The sequence below is a fragment of the Haliaeetus albicilla genome, chromosome Z (assembly GCF_947461875.1).
Source record: "Haliaeetus albicilla chromosome Z, bHalAlb1.1, whole genome shotgun sequence".
NCBI lineage: Eukaryota > Metazoa > Chordata > Aves > Accipitriformes > Accipitridae > Haliaeetus > Haliaeetus albicilla.
The window spans coordinates 60,183,685-60,200,340 of record NC_091516.1 but is presented as its reverse complement, the minus strand read 5'-3'; the positions used below and the strand labels follow the sequence as shown (position 1 = coordinate 60,200,340).

General features: G+C 44.8%; 1 protein-coding gene across 3 annotated transcripts in view; it reads right to left on the bottom strand.

Moving 5' to 3' along the window:
- LPAR1 (lysophosphatidic acid receptor 1) overlaps window positions 1–15,709 on the bottom strand; it is a 78,192-nt gene extending 62,483 nt beyond the window's left edge. Inside the window, exons 1-2 of one of the 3 annotated variants that reach the window (XM_069776347.1) lie at window positions 15,303–15,350; window positions 14,706–14,773 (exon numbers count right to left, since the gene is read on the bottom strand). The gene's annotated coding sequence lies outside the window, so the exon portion shown is untranslated. Of the gene's footprint in view, window positions 1–14,705; window positions 14,774–15,302; window positions 15,432–15,688 lie in introns of those variants that run through there. The other 2 variants (XM_069776349.1, XM_069776346.1) reach the window with 2 other exon arrangements.
- Between the last annotated feature and the right edge of the window lie 947 nt (window positions 15,710–16,656).

Below are 16,656 nucleotides of genomic sequence, written 5' to 3'. Positions count from 1 at the left end.
GACTTATAGTTTCCACTGCCTCAGTCTTCACTTTAAGGAGTGCAGTACAGCTGTTAGCCTTGCTTGTGTAAAGAAAAAGGATTAATTTTTCAGTGGTAATCCAAGGCTAGAAAGAAAATGATTTCAACACAAACTTAAAAAATTGCCCCTGCATTCAGTAGGACTCTTCCACAACACAATAATCAACAGAGGATCTCAAATCAATGCCATTTGCATTCATAGCGCAGCCTGTGCTTCAAAAAAAAAAAAAAAATTACATCAGTCAAACCTTTTTGAATAGGAGTTCTGTGGCTAATCAGGGAAAGATCATTGTTCTGGTATCAGTAATTAATAATATGAGTTCTACAAGACTGCTGCTAAATCTTCCCATGACAGAATACATCCTGCAAGGAGTTCAGCAACAACGTGTCAGGCGGAGCCTCCTTACCCACGCTAAACATCTTCATGACCTCTGCAGAGGCAGCATGGTGTGAAACTGTGCCTTCTTCCCCACTGCAAGGTTAAGACGACAATCTGTGACTTTATTCGTCTACCACACACTGAACTAATTTACATCAATAAAATAGTGCTGCTGTGCAGTGGCACTCCCCCCAAGAAATCACCTGCTCTCACAGAGAACACATGGGTCAGGAGAGACATCTTCCCAATCATCCCACTGGGGCAAGATCAGAGCCCCTGCCCATCCCCCCCCAAAAAGCAGAAGATCAATCTGAATATATAAAAGAAAAAAAATCCCCATTCACAGATTTTCAATGCAAAAAATTCAGTAGATAGTACACTACCCTGAAGCATTTATCTTGCAGGGAAATCTTTTCCATATGCCACTCTATTTTGCCTGTCACCATGCCTCATACTCCTTTCAAGCATGACAAAAGCAGGCTGACCACAGTTATGCACTGGGTTCCACCAAAGGGCACACAGTTCAAGCATCTGTAATTAACCTATGCATGTCTGCCTTTCTCCTTTACCTCCTCTGATGTTTATCCCCAGAAGGGAACTTCAAATGTTTTACTGTGGCCACCGTGAAGGCTCTTCGGTGAGTAGATTATTCCCCAAATTAGAAACTGTTCATTCTTTCAGGAATTGTTTTTTGTCTTGGGGTTGTGTTTTTTGCTGTTTTGTTTTTTGGGTCTGGGGTTTTTTTGCTTGGTTGGATTGGTTTGGGGTTTTGTTTTGTTTTTTGTTTTTTTTTGTTTGTTTACTCTGGCAAACCAAGAGTCTGATCCTGTGCCCATGAAGTTCAAATGCATTTCGTTGATGACCTCCATGGCAGGCAAGGGAGGCAGGAGGACTCCCACTTCCCCAGGCATTTGCTACAGGTCCAACCCTGCTGAAGTCAGAGAGCCCCATCACCATTCTTTCTGCAACACGTACGTACCCATGAGATTTCCTGTTGTTGGTTACTCATGGCAAAAGGTATCTGAGGACATGACGTTACAACATTGGTGGAAGCAGAACAGATTCTCATTTGGCCCATCGTGACACTTATTTTCAGATTAATGGAAATGACCAAGAACATCTTGAAGGGAAAATAACAAACATCTTCCCTCATCTGTGTCAGTGGTAGCAAGATGTTCACTTAAAAGCTCTTTTTGAAGGCAGATAAAGGTCCCATCATGAAGGCAGGAAACTAAACATTGCTGCATCTGATTAAAAAGAAAAAAGATTTTTCTTGGCCTTTCTAGTCTTCTGTGTCCAAAACAATTAACTCCTTTCTCTCAAGATATTCTAGGGAATTTGTATTTTTACTACTCTGACTTCTGCCATCAGAAGAAAATGCCACATTTTACTAATAAACATAAAACACATTTTGACAGGACAAACCCATAGCATTTGGCATTGTAACATGTGAAATCATGAACACACTCACCCTAAGTCATGTCAATTATGGTACAAACTGGACTCACATCAGCAGCAGGCTAATCCACAAGGCATGCGGCAGCACACCAGGTTTCTCTGCATACTGCTCAGATGGCATTAAAAAAAATAAACTTAAAAAAATAAAAATCAAGAGGCACTCATCATTTTCTATTTAAATCTCAACATTTTTGCTGGAAGTGCCACCATCATGCTGTCCACAACTGAATCATGCTCCTTTTCCCCTTTCAACACAGGGTACTTTTTTCTCTCTCTGCTACACATTGAGGGACTTCAAATCTTATTTACCATTGGAAAAAACTTCCATTTAGTTTGCGTAGTTGTCTTTTTTAAGAATCCTTTCTGTACTTCCCTGACCTAGGTCAGTTCGCACCATCCAGTGCAATTCTCTCACTTGCTCAACCTCCTTTCCTGATTATTTCCATATTGCATCTATTCCACACCCATCTCTTGGGCAGCATTTTCTTGCTGTTTTAAAATCCAAAATGATACTTTGTGTTCTCTAGAAGCCTCCTACTCCTCTGAAAAGCTTCTTCTGAGCTTTGTCTGAAAAGTCCAAAAAATTCTGCAGGGCTTCCTCAGTTTTCTCATTTTTCTGCAGTTCTCCCTTTAAAGCCAACACGTCAGGTTGCCTTCCCATTACCATCCAGAACCTCTAGACTTATTTCAGTCATTATCTATCAGGAATGTAGCTTCTCCTAATGACCTCCATTAATGCTTGCTTGTTAAGGATTGCTTAGAGATGATTGTTGCTTTGCCACTCAGCAAGGCTGGAGAACCTCTTCCCACTCTCACCTGGGGGAATGAGTGGGCATCTGCCTTAATGCAAGGGATGCTGGCTGGTACATGCATGTTTCTTCAGATGCATTAGGACCTTCTTCAACAGAATGATCAGGTCGACATAAGATAACATAACCAAACCAAACACACACAAGAATTGCTTTAAAGCATCTGTACTAACCACAGCACCAGCTTCAAAAAACAACCGTACCAGCAGCTCCAAGGGGTTTTTTGAATTAATGAGTGCTGGAACAATAAGATATCCCTCAAAGTGAATTTCTAATTTCTCTGTTTCAAGTAAAAGCAACGTGAACTAGGAAGACTCCAGGGTAATAATTCATGCCATCATCTAATTTCAACATTATATTACTACTTTAAACTTCAAGAAAGAATCACCAGAATAAAAAGAGGAAAAGTACGACTAGACACCAACTGCTGGAAAATAACACCAATTTGCTTAGGCTTACATAAACAAGTAACTACAATGAGGATGGTCTCTCATAGCACAACCACAAGGAAGCTGCTGTCATGTGACAATGTTCTCATAATCTGCACTTTCATCGTAATAACTTGTAAAGTACCAAATACTTCTAAAGTAATTTCAAAACAGTTTTTGAACTCTTTTAAAATGGTTTATTTCTACTGACAGATGTTAAATTCGAAGAAGTTAACTAGCAGGGAGAAAAGTTCAAAGTCACCATGGATAGCTCATCATTTAAGATGCATCATTAACTGTTGCTAGCATCGTGCATGCATGTGTGTGTGTAAAAGGAGCAAGTATGGTGCATGCTTTTGTCCTCCTCCATTATAAACAAACAAAAACACAAGCAAGGAGCTGCTCATTAAAATTATTCTTAACGCTAGGATTGCAAGAAGCAGTTTCCACAACACAGAGCCAAGATGGAGGCATTGCCTCACACTGGTAGTTGACAGAATTTAACTCTTAGTGCATTCTCATCACTATTTTGCTTACCAATCAGTATCATTAAAGAAGACAATAGTAGGCAAAGTCACTTTTATCAAGGTGTAAATCACCGTATAAGATATCAGGATGCTTTTCTGCAGCTATTGCTCCTCAGCAGGAAAAGCAGCAAGAATTTATCTTCTCAACAACTTACAAACAGACATTTAATATTTATTTCCAAGAAGAAAAAACGAAGTGATACAATTCAACACTTCCACGGATCAGCAAAAGAGACTCCATTTGCTAACCCTACCTGACATGCTCCAGCTTTTGTTTAAAACTCAGAATTGTAGTAGTATGCTGGCATTCTTCTGAAACAAGTTTGTATTCAAACATTCAGGCAATATCCTTTTCACTAGATAAAAAACATCTGGATGGTAACAAAATGTCACAATTCTCTAAACAGCTTTGAGGGGGGCCAGAATTAAAGCAAATACTTCTTTTTCCCCCCTTCATCCACAAAACAGATGTTCAATCTTCAGGCCGAATGAACCACCACAAAATAACAATAATCTGGAAATGCTGAAGCCAAGGAAGTCCACAATTAAGCATGCCAAACCCCAAACCCCAAATTACAAATGTCCCATCCTAATATAGATCTACATGGGCCCTGACCAATGGTGTGCAAACAGGAGTTTAATTAAGTTTATCTGAAATAGAAATTTGCCAACCACCCCCCACAAAAAAGTACATTAAAGACTGCAAGGCATCAGCTTAACATGGTTCAGGCCAGCACGAAGGCAGACACAGTAACTGTTTATCAGCCCCTCAAACTAGAAATAACAGTCATGCTGCTTCAGAAATATTTTTGTAACTTCTGCATTAGTTCAACTGATTGTTCTCCAGGCAATTTCTGCAGTGCTGTATTTTGCATAGTTAAGCTGAATGAAGTTTGAAAGAATTTAGAATTGACAATTAGAAAGAATTATCTTAATGACAGGGTTTAAATTCCCTATTCTCACGTCACTGCTTTTTCCCAAGGCCACAAACTTATCTGATGGACAGCAGTGACCCAGAAATAAGATCTTACCTTTGATCTTGCCACGATGGAGGGGGAGCAAACCCAGTAGCTCAAGACAACAAAAATCCTAATGTTGACAAATGAAAGGTAATTACTTCTTGCCCACCATGCAAGTCTCTGGTGTGCTCAGGACAATACACCAGAATCTGTGACTCCATGCTGTAAAATCAGGGCTGGTTACTAGTTTCTTGGCAGAGGTTGAAAGGGCTTGAAAGTCTGCACCATATTCCCCATTGCCTACAGCATCCCAACCCAACCAGTTGGGGTTTTTGAGGAACAACTTTGAGGGATGATCAGGAAGTAACACACTCCCCAAAATACCCTGGGAGCAGCAGCAGCAGCAGCAGCTGTCAGGGATGCTTAGTAAAGAGCTGCAGCAGAGTACTGGGTTTTGGCCTCAGGTAGCTCATGCTGATCATTCCATGAATTCAAGATTTATAAATGTAAAGCAGTTCTGAAATGTGCCCTGAAAGGAGACAGATGAAAACACCAAGATTTCATCACCCTTCTCTCCAACCCTTCCCCTTTCAATTATCGAGTGAAGTCTAAGGCAACTTAGGCTGCTGCCTATCTGAATAAGCAGGTAAACACAGAGGATTAGCACACAGCTTGACTAATTCACTTTAAGAATTGACTTGGATTAACTCTGAGTTAGTTTAGCAGACAAGCTTTTAGTGCATACTAAAATGAATCAAGTAGGGTGTTGTAAATTCACACCATACTTCAGCGATTGCTCAACTTCTCTGACTAGGTCCTCAGCATCCATACTACCCAACAGAAACAACAAATATTTCAATCAAAATATTTAGGACATGCTGAGAATTCAAGTGGAAAACGAAAAGCCAGGAGGCAGAATGCAATCAGTGCAAAAACACAACAATAACAAAAAAATCCTCTAACACATATGATGACAGAAAAGTTAGTGTCTAAGCACTGTCTAGTCTGTCTCACCACCTTTCAGATACACTCCTTTCACACATCTTTAAAGAGCAAGAAAGCAGGAAAAGCAATCCTATTGGAGAAAAGTGCAACTGAACAGTATTGGATTGATTATCCTTAAAGAAAAAAGAAAACCAAAACTAAATAGTAGTTTGCCTCAAACTCTCCCCTTGGAACTCAGTGCACATCAGCACAGGCACGAACATTAAATGCACACACACTTCAAAGCCTCCTTAAGACAGTTTGTAACAAAAGCATAAGCCATAAAGCGTTACGTGGGAACCACTAAGACTTTTTTTTGTGACTACACAAACACACTAAGAAGTCCAAGGGATCCAGGCCACAAAAGGAGAACGTATGGAAACCCACCCACGAACCAGATTTTTTAGGCATCCCGCAATTGCAACCTACCAGCTATGTCCACAACACCAAAGCTAAAGGCCCATGCAGAGTTCCTCTGACCCCTGACAAAGACCACTTAGGCATGCTGGGTCTGATTTTTGGTCTCTCCCACTGCTGAGCAGCCTCTCCTAGGTCAGCCACCCTTACACAAACATGCATCATGGCGCGCCGACAGAACTGACACCGTTTTGGAGAAACCCAGTGACTGCTACTGGGTCAGCTGCTGTGTAAGGCCACTGCTGGGTCCCATTTGCCTTCGGTCCCACGGCAGCCGCCTTCCAAGGATGCTCCACTTAACCCAACAGGCAACACTGCCAGCCGGAAAGAGTAAAGCGATATAACCAACCAAATCCTCAAAGTTTCCCAGTATAGCCATAGTGGCATCCCCCTCTAGTGGAGACGCAGCTTACACCAGCAAGAGTCCCCACTGCAGGGTCTGGGTGGGGGAACGTTCATCAAACCACAGCCGGAATGGGCAGGGGGAGATGCGGGGCACACGATGACTTCAGCACAGTTACGGGATGCGGATGCACAGCACCTTCGTGTTCGAGTTTGCTACCAATTGAGAAACCTCATCTTGGTAGCTCCAAGGAAAGTCTGTATTTTCTTTCTCTCGTCCACATGCCTGTCAATGCTGTAGCACAAAGGAGCTGGGTGTGCCTTCAATCCTGCAGTTTTGTGCCACCCTCCTGAAGGAAAAAGCAACTGCTTTCCCACAATAATCATACCAAGGGTCCCTTCACAGAGTCTTCCTGGCATATTAAGAAAAATTTAGAGAGGAGAACTGAAAAAGCAGTAAACAAGTCTCTCAACCAGAATGTTGTCATTAAAATCTGGGCAACAGGCTTCTGTTCATAAGAGACTTTGTGGAGGAGATGCTGAGGACGGAAATATGCAGGACCACGACAGAAGCGTCTGTTCAGGCATATTAGTTTTAAGGCATTTATGTGTTCTACAATCATGTAATTCCCTCCTGTCATCAGGTTGTCATCAGCTTGCACGCCTCTCCCTGCATTTTTTTCTCTAGGCTGAACCTCTTAGGATGCTTTTGTGCATGAAACTTAAGCAACCCCAGGCAGGGAACAGAAACATACTGTACGTACTTCCTGGAGAACCAGGCACTAAGCTATGCTATTCCTATCAACTGCTTGCAAAATTGCAATAATTCTAGAGACCTGTTTTAAGTCTCTTCACTAATTACCAGAATTGCTCTGATCACAGTAATACTGTGAAGTCTCAGTCAGCTTCCAGTCTCACTTGCATAGGCTACTTGAAATAGGACACTGCAACTGCTGTAAAAAAGAAGCTGAAAGACTAGGGGAGCAAACAGATTAATTTGGAAAAGTCTTCTCTAGTTTGCAAGGTTTCTGTACTGGGAAATGCACTGCTCTGAGGTGAAATTTTCATCAGTTCCATCCAACGCTTTAGGAGGAGCAAAACGTACCTGACGTGTTGCCAGCCACATCAGGACGACTCCCAAAGCCCTACGCAGAAGCCATGCTCAGGGCTGGTCAAAGGCACCCTGGCTCATCTCCACAGCACTGCTCTCCACGTCTGCCACATTTTGGGAGGGACAGCCAGCAAAAGGAAAGATGACTAAACTCGACAGGCATTTATAATGGTATCTTTCAAGTACAACATGTCGCATTCCAGACAGTATTCCTTGAACATTGGGTACCTACTCAGACATCAATTTGCCTGAAGCTGGTTACCCCACTGCAACAGCTCAGGAAAACAATCAGTGAATCCCATTTCCTTGACAAGAGGAATGAGGGAGCAGTGACCCTGTTGGAGCACTGGCCTTGTGTCTGCAAGACTGTAGCAGTAAGTGGGGGGGACACATGGATAGAAACAGCTGAACGCCCGAAAGAATCCTTCACCGAAAGCCAAGGCTGCGCTCCTCGACCTAATCTAACAATTATGCGGATGGTAAACACATGCTCAAATGTGACTACTAGCACATTCCAGGCATTACCATCACATATAGGACAACACGCTCTTAGTACCTTGGCTGATTCCTCCTGACAAGACAGGAGTGCCCAGGGACATTCTTGGCACGGACACAGGGAACATTTAAGTTATTCTCCTGTACCAGTCACTTGCCAATCAGACACTTCAACAGTGTACACATTTGCAAAGACATCTTCCAAGTGCAATAGTAAATGACATGCAATGCAGTATTAATACGGAATTTACTGTGCAGCACTCTCCTTTGGGAGTTACAGGCTTATTGTCACCAGTCTGAATCTATTCCGGTCTATCGCACATTCCCCTACCAATTTCCCAAATGCTTTTGTACTTCAGTAATTAGTTTTATATGTTCAAGACTATGGAAATGTACTTCAAAGTTTAATCCTGTAAGCACAGCCTGAGGCAAAGTAGCCAAATTGCACCTTTACATCCTACATTACAGCTTCATTACCACACCAAGCAACACCTTACCACCACAGCTTGTCTCAGGACTGTGAAACTACTGACCCAATCTCTACAGGGAATCACTGAAAACATACCTGTCACAATAAGCATGCAGACGGCACCTACACAAAAAGTGTGTAATTTGCTCCTACTAGCTGGGTTGTCAATGAAAGTGCTCAGAAATGTCTGGATAGGAAAGCGAACACATGCACCCCTGCCAGCCTTTGCTACTACTTCTTCTTTGGTTAAACGAACTGCAAAAATGGTTAATAAAATAACAACGAAATCTTAAAGGTGCTAGGGCCCAAGAAGCGATATTGCAGCTGCACAGTACAGGATTGGAAAAAACACCGGGAACCAAAGGAATACCGTATCTAGACCACAATAACTACCACCACAGTCCGTCCCAGTCCAAGGCAACTTCTTCTAGGGTCAAGGTGACCTCATCCCAACACAGCTGTTGGCTTGAGATATTAACCCACCAAGGTCTCCTGCCTTCAGCCAGCCAGCTGACCGCCAGCAGCTGTAGCTGGCACCGCTGCTTGACAATTTGCTTCTCCTGGCCCCAAAACAGCAGGAGAGCAGAGGTGCTCACCACCCCCCAGGGCTGCTGCACTGCGAGCTCAAGGGACAGTGACCGCCGCACCAGCAGCATCCCCGGGGCAAGATCAGCTCTTCCACATTGCTCACTGCCAGCAAAGCTGATTTGGAAACGAGCAGCAAAGAAACTTGGGCTTCCTTCTGCACCAGCACCCCAGTGACACCTGTAGCCTGGCTGGGGACGGGAAGGGAAGGCAAAGGCGCATTGCCCTTCACACGCTGCAGCTATGCAACACCCTGGTTCCCTCGCTCCATCACCTGCTCAAGGCTTCGGGACACCGTCCTGCAGGTCTGATGTCCACAACAGGTCACAAGCAGATTGCACCATCTGTAACAAAACATTTAGTGAAATCCAGTGGCTACAGACCCTCTACCAATGCCCCATTGCAACAGACAAAACAACACTTGCCATGCCTGCAAGGTACATAGCTATTTCCTCCTGAGAGGTCAGCAGTCTTTCTCCTTTCCTGCAAACACCAACCTGAGGTATAACTACCTAACAAATAGATGTGACCTGTACAGCGTCTCCCTTGACTTCTCAGATACCAGTAAGTCTTTGCTGGAGTTCTTGTTAAGCTCAGTGCTCTTAAATATTCACCCACCCATCCAAAGAAGATATAAATTTCTCTGTGCAGTAAACATGCAATACTCACCCAACACTTTTTTTTTTTCCAATTTAAACAGAGCTGCAGCTAACTTCTTCACAATAAAAAAAATTATACTGCTCTAGTTATACATCCATTTTTCCACCCAGGCTGAAAACAATCAACCCCAAATGGTCAAAGAACATCTAAGAAAAGTCTCTGCAAACTGCTCCCTTAAATAATGTACTGGCACCATGTCGTATTTGACATACACGCCCTAAAGAGGGGGAGGAGGGAGGGAAAGGGGCTCACAATGAAAAACAGTATGCATTTCTTTTGCCAGATTTTTACCACTCTTAAAATCTCCAGCATTTTGTACAGAAGGATCTTGCCTTTGATGTCAATCCAATGCTTTTTTGCTTGCTCCTGCAAGCACTGCAGTATGCAATACATTTTCTAGCTGGCAAAGAAACGGATGTGCTGTCTAGAGAGTGCCTGTAAAATTCACCCTACTCAGGAGGTCATTGTGGCACGTAAATTCCTAAAGAAATGGCTAAATGGTGTGCAGGCCTCACGCTGGCGTATTACAGTGAGTTGAAGCTCATCATACACAACTATCAAACTCATCAGCACTTTTTCCAGCAGTTTCAAAAATCCACTTCAGGAGATGCTTGCCTGTTACTTTCAGCCAGAAGCAAAAGCAGAAAGGTAGTATTAGGCTCACATACTTGGCACCTTTGTATTTTTAAATAGAAGGTGAAAGCATCTCTGAATTTTATCTAGAGTATGCCACATGGAAGCCAAAAAAAATATGCCATTCCAATGCCTCTCAAGTTAAAGTAATTTAAAGTAAAAATAATCCAGCTGGCACAAAACTGTAACACAGTTCTCACCTATACAGTACCTGTGCCCTCAAAACATGTTTCCTCCAAAAGGAGATGCAACCTTCCCACTTTTGCAACTAGAAGCATTTCTTCTGCCACTGATCCATGCTATTTACCACCACCTCAGTAGCAGACCATGCTGCGATCCGCCAGTGAGGAATGGCGAGGGGCAACACTTACCTCCCGTTTCCCCAGCAGGAATGACAGCCAGGTCATCATCCAACTCCACCAGCAATAACTTTCAAGGTCTTTGGAAAGCAAAACACTCTCCGCACGCCCCAGCCCAGGACACCGTCCAGGCTATTCATCCCAGGAGTGGCCTGAGGAGGAAGGACGTGGTTCCCCCCCCCGGCAGTGCTGCTGGCAGGGGCACGCTTGCCTTACCCAGACTCTTTGAACCACAGTAGCCATGGGAGTCTCTGGCTGGTTTTGCCTCCCAGAAGCAGAGGAAGAAGGTTCACTTTCTTTTTAAGAAGCAATGCTTCTTTACCCTGGGGTAAATGTGCCAGCGCTCACCCGTTTATGTGCACTAACATAATTGCCTACATGATAGGAGTCAAGAAGCAGGCAGATCAGTAGGAAGAAGATGCAGGACTGAGAAAAAAGTGTTTAACAAACTACTTCAGGCTGTGCCTGTCAGGAAATTCTGGAGACTTTGCACTGATCTGAGCAAAGCTATTGTTCCTCTATACAGAAATGCAATGCCTTAACCACCTCAAAAGGTCTTTTTCAAGGGCTCGTTAGAGAACTGCCACTATCATGGAGCTGCCATGTGGGATAAGGACGCACATATACTACCCAGACTGGGACTAAACAGGCTCTTTTCCTTACCGGTGCTAAATGTTGTGCAAATAGAAACTACATTTTCAAGAATAAGGGCACCAGTCATTAAAAAAATGAAAACTGATCCTAGAGTGCAACCTTCAGCCAAACAATGGCCAAGCCTTTGCAAGCCAGGTGTGGTTTTAATCAGCTTGGGTGTGGGGGAAGAGTGTCAGGCACTCAAGAAACAGCAATGGATGAGTGAAGGAGAGATCTGGATATACAAAGTCTGGCACTTCTCAGAATTCTCCTCTAGCTTCAATAAAAATCAAAACAAGGCACCAGACCTGCTTCAGGTGTTCGCCGTCATTTGCTTGAGTACAGAAATGAAGATGCAAGAATGCACAAGCAATGCTTCTACTTGTTTTAAAGCAACTAAGCTTGAAAGGTAAATGAAGAAAACCAAAATTCAGGTCCCCTGAAATGTAAGGAGAACAGCACCTCTTATTCCCTCAATAGAGCTTTCCTCTGCCCTGGGAATAATTTTGCATTTCTGTCGAAGCAACACATCAGCCCTGTGCCTGATCCAAAGCTGTTCAATGCCGATACAGCTTTCACCAAAGACATCTATGGGCCATGGATGAAGTCTCAAGCTTCTGAGTTAGCTATGAAGGAAACTCAGGGAAAACATAAAATGTGTAAGTTCAGCCCTAATGCCGCACCACTGAGGAGTGTCACATTTCTACAGTATCACCTCGAGACGCATGGAAAAGCAAAGTCAAAAACATACATCGGATGCTACATAATCACTACCAGTTCAAACCATTACCACCTCAAGTCCCTCATGATCAGATCCTTCGGGAGAACAGTGGGCAGTGTTCTCCCTCCAAATTATCATTAAATCCTAAGAATTCAAATGGGGACCTTACCTGAGGAGAAAGCAACCTTAAAGAAAAGGACAGAGGAAGGAAAAAGAGTGCAAATACTTTTTTCAGATATTAGCATTGCCTTTTGATAACTCCTGTGTTTTTGTTTATATTTTAACAGCCATACTGGTTACTTTTTTAAAAGTTTGTCTCCTTTTCATACTACTAAACTGTTAAAAAAAAAATGAATATAACCCATTGTGAAGGAAGAAGCAGTGAAATACACTACATATAAAGAACTAATCCACAAACTAAAGATCCTGAAGGGATCAAATATTGTTTGCTTTACCATCCTTTCAGTAAAACAGCTCTATGCTTCTTTTCCCTTGCATTACTCATAGCAGTTGCAGTTCAAATAACCCATTAAGACGGATTTAAACTGAATTTAAGCATCCCTTAAATTATAAGCGCTTTTCCTTATGAAAGGGGTGAAATCCCAAGAATGTAGCAAATTCCAGTTTGGTGGGGGGGAATGATAACGAAAAGCACAACAGCCTTACAGTACAACCTGTTCCTGTTCTCAAATTCTTCTAGGTGTCCTTGGACCATCACCAAGACCATGAGTAACAGCTGTGAGAGCTCTCCATTCAGCCCTGTTGGCAACAGGGCTGCACGCATTTTTCCTCTGAGCCCGTACAATAGAGAAGCCACCTACATAGCAAATGACACGGTAACAGTGCTCAGCAAGCGCTGGCAGGTCACCACCTAGAGGTGCTCAAAGCCACCTCTTCAGGCATCTGGAGGAGGCAGCTTACCTCTGAGAGCAAATGCACAAAACTGCTGGGTACTCAGAGGTAAGATGGTGGTGGTCTCCCAACAACAAAGGCTACTCTGAAGAAATATGCCTTTTAGATTAAACCTCTGAACATCAGACAAAACAAGCTCAATATGAAGAGGCTACTGAGAAACAATCAGCTGTTCATTAAGGTGTTACTAATGGCTCGTCACAGCAATGTAAAAGCCAACCCTATGTAAGTCCTACCTAAGTTTCAGCTCCGGAGCAAAACACTTTCTTCAACACCCCCTCCTGGATACTCCACATGGTTTCACTGTGTGACACTGACTACAAGACCAAGTTAAAGACAGATTTTTACTTTCTCCCATTTCTTAGCAGAGAAGGAATTATATTTTAGTTACAATCATCCAGAGATACTGATGAAAACCATGCAGCCCTAAGTATCTTTGCACACAGTGATAAGATTGTCTGTTACTCACATGTTAAGTTCACATATTAAAGCTGGGTACACAGTGTAGTGTTACTTCAATTTTGCATTTCCCATGTGTTTTGTCTCAAAAGCTGTTTAACCTTTCCACCCTCAATATTTGTTTTGAAGAGGGGAGGAGAAGAAAGCAGACACCAGTCAGTATTTTCCTGTCTCCAACCAGCACCATTACTGGTAACTTCTCAGAACAAGGTTTATAGCAACCAAGGGTCTAACGAGTGTGACCTGTAATAGGGAGTAATAAGGACAACACCATATGAGCATGAAACAGTATTTCCCAGTATTCCTAAACAGCAATTCCTTAGTTATTTGCAGCCTAAAAGCCAGAACAACCACAGTTCAGGTACAACTGCACAGGATGAGACAGTGTCAATCTTTCCTGGAGAAAGACAGCATTTGATTTGTGTAGTTAATATTTAATAAAAAAGAACAGTAAAACACAGGCCTATCAAGCTGCTTTGTAAGTCCGAGCACATATCAGTTAAGGAGAAACATATGGCACGCCTACAGCCAGTATTAGCGAGCTGCAGGTCACAACTTCACTTAATGCCTGTGCATGCTGGAGTACCACTTCAGTCCACTGCTGGAATTGTCAGAACATACTATTTTAGCACTACAGTATACCCCATCCTCACACAAGAGTAACAGGCTGCATAGCACACAGTCCTGGCTGCCAAAGAGAAACATGATTCTTAGACCTGAGAGTGACTCATTTTAGACCAAATGATAAACCACACAAAACCTGACTTAGCATGCAAAAGACTTTCTTTGAAAAGAGAGAGTCGCAGCAGTTTTTAGTAGTAAAAGACTGAAGCTACCCCACTTCCCCAACACTTGGGGAACACAGGTTGCCTACAGAGGCTCCCACAAGCTATCCTGAATCTTCAAACAACTTGCAGCAAAGAAGAAAAAAAAAAGGGGGGGGGGGGATTTGAGCAGCTTCTAATTTATTCACACCCAGCTGAAATCAGAAAGGTGTGAGCTTGTTTCACAGAGAAATCCACAAGAAAAAAAGGTTTAGACATTCCAACATTTTTTTGATAAAGGGCTATACAGAAAACTTTTCACACATTTCTGTAGGGAGCAGCTTTTTGGGGGTGGTGGGGATGGTGGGGGGTTGGGGGTGCGATTGTGGAGCTATTTAAAAAGAACATGCAGAAAGGAGCGCGAGGAAGAAACTTGGTCCCTCTGATTCCACCTCTCTCTTCTCACTTCAGTTTGCTAACGGCTTTTGTCCTAAAGCTTCCCTCCTGCTCCCCACCCTCCCGGTCTTTCTCCAATACTCCGTACCCTTGCGCTTGTCATTCATCCTCTCCCTGTTCTTTACCTTTGTAAACACCACGGATACGCGGCCACAGCTCCCCTCCGACTTTAGAAGGCTCTCCGTCCGAAGGACTGAAGAAGTCAGGAGAGAGAGGTGGCGACCATTTTTTTAGCTAGGACTTTTCCCACTGCCTTAACCTGGTATAAATAAATCCAAAAGAGACTTCGCGGAAAAGGGGCGGGGGGGGGGGGGCAGAAGAAGAAGAAAAAGAAATCAGGACAGGCCCTAAGTAAGTGAACAGTGGCAGTACTGTCAGTGCCCCTGATCAAACAAGTGTCCATTCCTTGTTCCAGGCCAACCCCGGAGATGTTAGTCCAGCAGGAACAGCAGCCAACAGCCCCTCAGAGCCCATCCCCAGCGCGCCCTTTGCCGGACCCTGCCGCTCCCCAACGCGCGCCTCCCCCTTACGCTCCTGCACACCCGCGACAGTTAGCGCTAGTTTGAAGAAATGCTCAAGAAAACACCCAAAAGAAGAGGAAAAGAGGCCCGACGGACGCGGAGCCCCCGGGGAAAGAGGAGCGGGCACCCTCTCCCGGGCGGGGACGGCGGGACCCCCCGCCCGGCTCCGCTCCGCTCGGCTCCGCTCGGCGGGGCGCTTACCTGCGGGGGCTGCGCGGGCGCGGCTGGAGGGAGCGCGGCGCCGCCGCCGGCGCGCACAGAGGGAGGGATGGGAGGGAAGGAGGGAGGGAGAGAGGGAGGGAAGGAGGGACGGGGAGGGACGGGCTCCCTCCGCCCCCGCTCCGCCCGCCTCCGCCGGGCGGGGGCCCAGGTGCGCCCCGCGCCGCTGCCCCCCCGCCGCCGCCGCCGCCGCCGCCGCCGCCGCCGCCGCCGCCGCCGCCGCGGGACTCCGCTCCTGCCCCGCCGGCGGCGAAGGCGGGGAGCGGGGCGGCGGGCGGGGAGCGGCAGCGTCCCCGCTCTCCTGCCGGCCGCGGGGCTTGGCCGCTGCGCGCTCTTCGCTGCGGAGCTCGGCCGGCCGCGGAGGTTACCCAGGGTAAAGGCTGGGGGGCTTCGGGGCAAAGCCTGCTCGGCGGTGGCATGCCGATGCTTCTGGAGCAACCGAATTTTCTCCGCCTGCAAAAAGTGTTCGGGCCTCCTGCCGGCGGTGGCAAAACCGTCTGGGAGCCCCAGTTACAGGAAGAATCCCATCTGTAGGTTCACCAAACCCTTATAGTTGGAACGGGGCAGGGTTGCACAAACGGGTACGTTGCCAGACTTGGAAGAGTTATGTTACTATACGAAAACAGGTTCAAATTCTTCTTCGGCCCCCCCCCCCATCAGTTTTTACTGTGAAATCGCCTAGTTTAGTTGGATTGCAGTAGCATCTAGAGGCCGCTTTTGCATGTGCATGCATCGAGTGAAAAGACAGTGCACAGCACTTACTGTTCAGTGGCTGAAATGGCTAGGCATTTCTAACCCCTGCGGAGAGATTTCTAGAGAGATTACTTATAGCTATACAAGCCAACAATGCCTCCAGCAGTGCCGAAGCCCGTAATGAAAGACCAAGCCCATTTCAAGTACTTGTGTTTCCCAAGGAACCAGAAAGCAGCAGAGATGTTCCCTTCACGTCAGATCTTTGCTTGTCTGCCATCAACACAGGGATGACACTGGCTTCCATACCTACCGACAATATCTGCTGTATCACAGGTATTGTTATTAGAAAAGTTTTCAGCATCCATGTGAGCAGATTTCTTGCTCTCATGGCTGGTTAGGAGCTCTTTCCCTTTAGGAAGCAAAGGCGCTTTTTTTGTGTGTATCAAAAATCATTATGTATGTGTATGTATATATATTTCAAGAAGACAGATGTTTTGTCCCCACACAACACTGGACCTTGTTTTTGTACTCAGCACTGTGATTTCACACAGAGACTAGGCTTCAAAGTGCTGAAAAGTCTTGTAAAGTACGCAGCAGGCCATTAACTTCATAAAATGCTTGATTTCATCTTCTACCTGTTTCC